Source organism: Arachis ipaensis, chromosome B09 (genome assembly GCF_000816755.2).
Source record: "Arachis ipaensis cultivar K30076 chromosome B09, Araip1.1, whole genome shotgun sequence".
Taxonomy (NCBI): Eukaryota; Viridiplantae; Streptophyta; class Magnoliopsida; order Fabales; family Fabaceae; genus Arachis; species Arachis ipaensis.
Window position 1 is genome coordinate 92,388,990 of NC_029793.2, and position 6,617 is coordinate 92,395,606.

Sequence of the window (6,617 nt, forward strand, 5' to 3'; positions counted from 1 at the left end):
GGCAGGCACCTTATCCCAAGAGTGTGGATGCATAACAAAGAGACAATATCTGGGTTAGTTACCGGATGTGTCGGGTTCTGGCAGTTTAACCGACACGTGAGCTCATGGTCAGTAGGACAGGCATGCATCATGTGCATTTGTTTGTGATTGTTTGAGTGTGTATATTGTATTTAGTTTGCCTATTTGAATATTCTGTTAATTGCTAGTTGTATTACTCGCTATACTTGTTTTCTAACTGTGCTTACTTTGTACTGCTTATTGTTTGTGTATGTTTTTACTATCGAGACTTGAGACTTGGGATTAATGGTTATTTTGACTATGGGAGTGAATAAGATTTGTTAAATTTGGCAAGATGACACTACAAAAAAAAGGGTTAAAATGGCGGTTTTTTAAGGTAATTACGGCGGTTACAACCGCCATTATTGCCGAAAATGGCGCCTCCAAGAAACGCCGGAATTCTGGGCGCCATTCTGGTTATTACGGCGGTTTTTTGAAAACCGCCGTAATAACCAGTGGATAATACGGCGGTTTTTTGGCAGTTAAAATGGCGGTTTTTAACCGCCATTTTAACCAAATAAAACGGCGGTTTTGTTGTTGTTTAAAATGACGGTTTGTAACCGCCGTTTTTACCTGGGTTTAATGGCATCCTCCTCGTTTAAAATGGCATTTGTAACTGCCGTTTTTACCTGGGTTTAATGGCATCCTTCTCGTTAAAAATGGCGTTTATAAGCGCCGTTTTTACCTGTATTTAATGGCATCTTTTTTGTTTAAAATGGAATTCTAAACGCCGTTTTTACCAGGGTTTAATGGCATCCTTTTCGTTTAAAATGGCATTTTTAACTGCCGTTTTTACCGGATAAAAATGATATTTTTTTATCTTTTAAAAATACAGTTTTTACTATTATTTTTATCTTGCTAAATAAATAATTTTTTTATTAAAATTTCACAATAACAAAATCATAATCCATAGACAAAATATTATATAACTCAAAGTATTAAACATAATATATGATTTTTTAGTATTACAAATAAAAAATAATAATTCCTATACAAAGTATCAAACTATTATATAACTCATAAACAAAGTATTAAACATAATATATAACTTTTTCGTATTGGAAATAAAAAATAATAATTCATATACAAAGTATCAACTATCTAACAGGCCTATAAGCAGTAGTTATGCACAAGTTCTGATTTAATTCAATAAATAGTCCATGGTATTATGATTATCACTGGCTACTTCTTCTGATTATTCCAATTGCCACTTCTACCTTCTGGGATTCTTTGGACGCTAAACATGTACTCATCTGCAGTTGTAACCTGATAAAAAAAGAAAAAAAAGAAAATACAATCAAATTCGTGTGTAGTTTCTTTTACATGAAATTGAATAGTTTTGAGTATATATAATGGTACTGGTTTATTTAATCTTATCATTGACACCAAGATAAACTTTCATTGGAAATCTTTTCCTAAAAATTAAAAGTAGAAAAGATGAGAAAAAATATGAAATTGGAAACACTTCGTAAAGAAGCCTAATTTCACAACAAGTTTCCATAACTAAGTCACAAGTATATCTTTTTAGGATATAAATTGAGCAATGCCAATAGTGTGAAATTGAAATAGAAAGTTGAAATCCTAGTCCTAGATGCCAAAATCATATTATACGGTTAGAAGTTATAACTAAGAGTTGAAAATACAAAGCATGATACTAAATCATATTATATGGTTAAAAGCTAAAGAGAGCCTAGAACACAAAGCACATCACACCTTAGCTTTCCATCTGGATTTTTCTTATCAACAAGGTACATGAAGATACCACCATAAAGCAATGTTCTATGGATATCTACAACCATACTGCATTATATACTCATTTCTGTTAACACACAATAATTTAGGATATTTGAAAGATGGATAGTATCAAATACCTTCCAACGTATCTAAGGGACTTTGGTGAAGAACCATCTTGAGGAAACATGCAATTATCCACATTCCTGGAAGAGATATAGGGTTGAGAAACAAAGAACTTTGTTATTTATGAGTTTAGGAATTAAAGAACAAACAACAACAAATCCCACTAGATGGATCCACTGACATGATATAAAATCATCAGATTTTAAAGAAAATATCTCATTTTGGTGATATTTTTGTTATATTTTTCTTAGCACCTATATCTTTTGGGACAAATGCTTAAACTTACTCAGTGATTGGTTTCTCCCAATTTTTGGCATTTCCTTTATTCACTGAATAAATATTCCCTTTTTTCGGTATCTGTCAAGTAACAAATAGTTGTTAAACAAAGCAGAAAGCTCCCTCTTATATTCTAAGTTCTAACATTCACATGCTGCACAATAAAGATTTTTAATAGTTCTACAATTAAAAAGATCCAGATAGCTTTTAAACAAAACAAAAAAAATCCTGATTTCCTTAAATTAATGCTAATATCATTGCAAAGTATAGTTTTATGTGTGCATGTATATAGGATGTATGAGATTTTATTATACACAGATATTATGGAAAAATTAATGAGCCCGAAGAAAAGCTTACCATCAATCCTCCTGACCAATTCCTTCACCTTAAAAACAAGCCTCTGAATTCCTGGTTGAGCAAACATGTAATAGTCTTGCTCTTGCATACCATCCAGTAATTTTGACAAGCACCAATAGCAATCAGCCTCTATTAGAAATTTTCTCTGCAGATAGATCAGACATTGACCAATTATCGATACCCCTTGCAAGTGTTCTGATAGGAAAATGACTAGAAATGGTGTAACAAGATCATTTATCCCCTGTACATATCCACTGGCAGGATGCCGAATAGCCCTGGCAAAAGAACAATAAGTCATATAAGTAAATGACTAAAATAATAATACAAAAAAAATTAGCATTAAAAAATTAGTCAAAACAAAGTATGATCCGGAGTATCAACCAGGGATAAAGTTTGATATACTTAAAATCGGAAAAATAAGAGCCTAAAACAAAAAGATCTATTCTGGTTATAGGTTCTTTTTCCTATATACTTTTCCTAAGTAAACTATTGCTCTGAACTGATAATCAAAAGTAAAGGTACTCTAGAACAGAGCAATTATTCCCAACACCTTGAAGTATACACTACAGATGAGCTCTAGCAATCAGCTTCAGACTGTTTGTGTGATTAAATTGTTCAGATATATCCTGAAAGGACAAATGTGATCAATAAAAGGAGTTAAATTTTATATTACATTAAGCCATCTTAAATTATCAACAGTAGAGCTATAACAAAATCATAACTTCCTAGAGCAAATTAAATAAGCAAGCAACTAACCTTGCTTTCATCATGGAGACGAAATTTCAAACTATTTACTGCTTCAGTGACTCTCTCTTTATTAGCTGACATTAGGTGTGTGAATGCTGCCTGCAAAACAGCTTTTACCTTCCCTTCATCATCCTGATCACTGGTTCATAAGACCAGGTCTGTATTTTTAGCCCCAATCAATCGCGCAACTTCCGGAACAGTATGAAGCAAAGCCTTAAGCTCCGAAAATAAAACACAACACACCGCTGAGTTAGCCCATACTGCATAATTTTTCAATGATGCATTAGAATAATCCTGCCAGCCAAATATGGATAAGAAAACTTCTATTAGATACACATAAAAATAGATTAAAAAATCAATTAACAACAATCCAGTATGATGATGTACATACCGAAACTTTGTTCCCACTCTTGACCTGTATTCGAATACTAAATTCCAATGAAATAGAATGACAAAAAGGTCGACCATCTGAATATGCTATAAACATCAGAGTTATAGGCTGATTACATGTACATACTTTTCAGAATAATAAAGGAGGTACAAGTACATGAGCTTCTTCACTTTCAATGATTGAGAAGCAACATTTTTAACAACCTACAATTTCTCGTTCAATGAGTAAATGGAGGGAGAACAGAACATGAGAAAGAGTAAATGAGCAGCATATCATTTTCTAAAGCTACACATCATATATATGCATACTCTAATTATTTCCCAAGCAATCGAGGTACTCTTTGGGTTAACTGTAAGGTAAAATCCTGCTATATTAAAAAAAGAATAACAAATTCACAACAAAACTAGTTCATTATGTAGTTTCAACTCAGCTAAACAAAAAGAAAGCCATTTAAGGTATGTTTGGTTGAGGTGCAAAAAAGGCCTGGAAGTTTTTGCGGATGACTTTAGGTGAAGTTAAAAAGGGAGCTCATCCATGGACCCTAAACCTTCAACCAAACATATCTGTATTGTCAAAATTTCAACAATACCTAGAGCAGCATCATACCCCTGCTTGGACAGCAATGGAGGGGGCTTTTCCATAGGCTCAGGATCGATCATTTCGGTCTTCACAGCCTTTCTTACAGCTATAGCTGTAAAACCAGAAACAGAAAGTATAGCCAGCCATCCTCCAACTGCACAGCATTAACAACTCTCACCATTACATAGTAAACAAAAACATCAATTACACAAACAAACATGAAACCAGGAATTTTGGCTTTGGTCCAAACTGTGTTCTTTTCAATTCTTATTTCACCCTACAACCATCCTTAATCCAATTAAAACCCCACACTTTCTCCCCAGATATAAGTTTATTCTAACCATAACAAGAGTTTAACCAGTTAACCGAACGATACAAATGAAATATTTCAATTGGAGCAGATTTTCTCATTTTCAGATTTTAAATAAATTTCTCTTTATCAATCGAGGTACAAAAATAAAATGAAATTTGCTATGGTTCAAGATGAAAATCAAGATGTAACTGAGTGCAAAATGAAACGAGAGAATAAATGAAAAGCGCAACAAGCTACTGAGAAACTATTCATAAATAACCGATGGAGAAATCAACGCTTACAAGTGAACAAAAAATGAATAATGGAAATTACATTCTTGTGCTTATTTTCCTTCCCCTACCAAAACAAGAAGATTATAGTGCCACTTTAAAAGCCTCAAACTTCATCTAATTGGCTTGGCTAAAAGAGATTAGAACAGAACCAATAGGAACATATGTGACATGTAACAATGAATCAAAGAAAAATTCTCCCTATAATTTATATTTACATTGCATTTGAAGAGGCATAGCTTTCTAGTGATAAGGATTAATCCCCTCACCAAAGACTAATAAAAGCCTTTCTAATTTTATACTTGAATAAAAGATCAATTTTATACCTGATTGACATAAATCACCACAGGAAAAGGATAATTATCTTACTCTCCTTCTTGGTTTCTTTTGAAAGTTGTTAACAGAGAAGAGCTTCTTCAAGACCTTCACATTCACCACCATACTAGGCCTATTGATATTCTTAGTTGCTGGAACTAGTGCATCATCATTATTGTTATTATTGGCAAATCTTGATGAAGCTGGAGTAGCACATCTGAAATCAACACATATTCTATTATCACAAAACTTAATAATACTTTATCAAAGAAACTTCTCATATATGCAGCAACACATCATCCAAATTAAAAAAGAAACTGAAAATGATAGGGGCGGTTTTAAACCGCCAGAATCAACTAAAACCGCCACAAAAATATGAAAATTCTGGCAGAGACTAAAAACGCCGAAATTGGCAAACAAAACGGCAATTTTGTTAAACCGCCATAAAACTATTGCCATTTTAATCTACTTTTTTTGTAGTGTGAACCCCGTATTGATTATTAATTGTGATTGATATTACTGAGCTAAATACTGATCTGAGAAACTGTGATGTTGGATATAAAGATGTTGGGATGTGTTGAGAAGAACTGAGATTAGAGATTATTGATATAGCTGAGAATTTAGCATATTGACCCTGTGGGATTAAATGAGAATCCTAGACTTGAACTTATGTGAGTTTGGAGATTAGGATTGCCTAGCGGGTTCATGTAATTTTACATAGTCTCTATTCAGAACTATTACCCTATTGGGACCTTCGGGTTCTCAACCATTCTGAAAATTGTTGATTTTTTAGATAACAGGACGTGGCGCATTTCGCTAAGAGTGCGGGGCTCGTTGGTGAAGCGGAAAAGACTTTATTTTTGAAGTTTATTTTGTACTTAGTATATTTTTCCACTATTGAACATGTAGTTGTATACTTTTCTCTTAGAGGTTTTATTTTGGAGAAACAGAATTGTATTTTGTCCTTCTGGTCTTGTAATATTTTTTAGCCGGCCTTGTATTATTTTGTCCTTATATTATGTATCTTATTTTGACCTAGTTATGATATTATTCTTTTATATCTATATGTATATTTTATTTTTAGGCGTCGTAATGTCTCATCACCTCTGATTTACGACTATACCATAAAACTTTGTGTGATAAGGTGTTACAAAAAGAACAATAAAAAAAAGTAGAAAAAGATAGAAAAAACAATGCGTGCAGCTGATAAAACTACATTACAAGAAAAAGATTATGAAAAAAGACTGGACCTATTATCAACTTCTACAAAAAAATATATTACAAAAAATTTGAAAATTAGAAAACAAAATTCTTAAGAATTATTAATCAAAATACATAAAATAAAAATTAATATAAAACAAAATTATGAAAAAAATGACAAACTAAAGATAAAAAAACAAAAAATAAAATTTTATAATCATATTTATTTTAAGATTCATACTTCCAAAATAAATAT

The 6,617-nt window shown here is 32.3% G+C and overlaps 1 long non-coding RNA gene across 12 annotated transcripts; it reads right to left on the reverse strand.

Moving 5' to 3' along the window:
- Positions 1,087 to 5,401, reverse strand: LOC107618515. 12 transcript variants are annotated; one of them, XR_002353204.1, is made up of 9 exons: positions 5,173 to 5,401; positions 3,686 to 4,418; positions 3,304 to 3,588; positions 3,098 to 3,173; positions 2,548 to 2,822; positions 2,201 to 2,271; positions 1,929 to 1,994; positions 1,771 to 1,846; positions 1,087 to 1,323 (listed from the first exon to the last, which is right to left on the reverse strand). It is a non-coding gene; the product is annotated as an uncharacterized LOC107618515 (long non-coding RNA). The 12 variants fall into 12 exon arrangements; XR_002353203.1 differs by having other exon boundaries at positions 1,771 to 1,857; XR_001615270.2 differs by lacking the exon at positions 1,771 to 1,846 and having other exon boundaries at positions 3,686 to 3,888; positions 4,275 to 4,418; positions 5,216 to 5,400.